Here is a 2,123-nt window from a genome sequence, read left to right as displayed (position 1 = left end):
ATTATACTTGGAGTTTGATAAGAGACGCTTGTAATGCAATACGTGAAGAATAAATGGTGTTGATCTTTTTTTTTTTTCCTACAGTTTCACAGTTGGCCTTTGTAACTGCTGTTGGCTCTGGAGTGTTTTCTACACAGCAATTGTAAGCCTGTAATGTAACACACAGATGGAAACGTGTTTGGTTTCCCTCAGCCACCAACAATGCAGAAACAGAGTGTTGAAGCAGAATGAGTGGGTTCAATTAGAGCATTTTTTATTTCTGAGTCTCCTGATGAACAATCTATATTTATATATTTTTCTTGATGAGCAGCTGCGGAACCTTCCTGAGCTGTGCTTGTACACTGTGATTGAATGTGAGTTAAACTGAGTGGACAGATGGACGCTTTACCACAGTCATGGTCAGCTGCTAATGAAGACCCCATTTGACTACTGCCAGTGGCAACTGATGTCCCACAAAGAAAGCAGAAGGATGGCTTTCTGTCTTACTCTGCCTAGTTGCAGTCAGAGATGATCTTTAAGGTCCCTTCCAAACCCAAGCCATTCTGTGAGTTCATGCCCTTTCATTAAGCTGTCTCTTCTAGCACAACACTAGCCTTGTTCCCAGGATCTTGTTGGCCACTGAGCAAAATGCATCCTAGCATTTTGTTTCTGAAGGATGAGGTGTTCCAAGTCCAGGCCAAGCATGTTTGGAGGCTCACAAGATCTCCTGAAATTGCACATTAATTGATCCTAGCACACCCTTCAGCCACTCACAGTGTCCCCTGAACAAATGTTCATCATTACCTTCAGCACCTTCCCACAGTTGGCCCTCCCATCATGGTTTCATAAACTCTTCTACCAAGGCCTTGCATCTGCTGCTCCTATTTCAAAGAATCACAGAATCATAGAATGGCCTGGGTTGAAAAGGACCACAATGCTCATCCAGTTCCAATCCCCTGCTATGTGCAGAGTCACCAACCAGCAGCCCAGGCTGCCCAGAGCCACATCCAGCCTGGCCTTGAATGCCTGCAGGGATGGGGCATCCACAATCTCCTTGGGCAACCTGTTCCAGTGTGATTTTTGTCCCTACCTCTCCTAGAGCCTTCCCACTCCCTCCACTTGGATATGGGGTCATCCTGTTTCCCTTACTTATCCCTTTAGATCACCTCAGGCACTTTTTATCTTTTGCCCAGGACCTCACTATGATGGGAGGCCATAACATTCCATTATATGGATGCAAAAGTGTGTTGCATTTACAGAAGCTATTCTAACTTGAGTTTGCTCTATCAGCTCTATTTGTTACTGTGCAGGATAAGACATAGACCAGCTAGCAATGACATTAAACACAGCAATACCATTGGACAACTTCTAAGTCCTGATGAGCTGTGCAAAACATCATCAGTCAAACTGTTCAGGTGCTCCTCAGCCAAGAATGAAACATCCAGTGGTCTTCAGTCTATCCAGGTGCAGTTGTCTGGGGAAAAGGAGACAAAATGGATCTGCAGCTTATGAGAAGGACAAATGAGATGGACACAGAAGTACATCAAGTGTGCCTGGACAGCTTTATTTATGAAGTGAACTGAAACAGACTGTCTCATAGAAGACTTCATAAAAGGTGAAGCCATGATTCACTCCATAATTGTACGCTTTACTCCAAGCTCTTCTCTCAGCTTTCACTTTCATCCCCTTATTTTTCATAACAGCCTGACGGAGGCAGCCGCCAGCCTTTACAAAGGAAAGACTGTTCTCAGTCAAAGGATGGATCACCTCCATATTCAGATCCACTGAACAAGAGCATCTCAGCCACAACTTATCAAATCCCCTGACCAGCAGTGCTGCAGAGAGGTAACACCAGAGCCAGTCTCTCCTGGTGGGTCACTGTTGCATGTCACTGATTTTATCTAGAATGTTGTCTTCAGCAAACCACACATCTGTGGGATACTTTGTTCCAAGGAAAACATGTAGGTATGATGAGGAAGAAATAATATCTCATCTGACATTTTCTCAGCATTACCAGAAACAAATAAACCTTTCAGCTGTATGCAGTCAAAGCTGTAGCACCACCACTGTATAACTTTCTGGGCTTCATCATTTAAGTATATGTGGATATAGCAAGAGGGAAGGGAAGGGAAGGGAAGGGAAGG

At 44.2% G+C, this 2,123-nt stretch overlaps 1 long non-coding RNA gene across 1 annotated transcript; it reads left to right on the top strand.

Moving 5' to 3' along the window:
* The first annotated feature begins 14 nt into the window (after positions 1-14).
* On the top strand, positions 15-2,042 carry LOC104915658. The gene is made up of 2 exons (XR_796421.3): positions 15-1,594; positions 1,683-2,042. It is a non-coding gene; the product is annotated as an uncharacterized LOC104915658 (long non-coding RNA).
* Positions 2,043-2,123: the final 81 nt, after the last annotated feature.

This window comes from Meleagris gallopavo, unplaced genomic scaffold (genome assembly GCF_000146605.3).
Source record: "Meleagris gallopavo isolate NT-WF06-2002-E0010 breed Aviagen turkey brand Nicholas breeding stock unplaced genomic scaffold, Turkey_5.1 ChrUn_random_7180001840230, whole genome shotgun sequence".
Taxonomy (NCBI): Eukaryota; Metazoa; Chordata; class Aves; order Galliformes; family Phasianidae; genus Meleagris; species Meleagris gallopavo.
The sequence above is the reverse complement of the archived record's forward strand: the minus strand, read 5'-3'. Positions and strand labels throughout refer to the sequence as shown.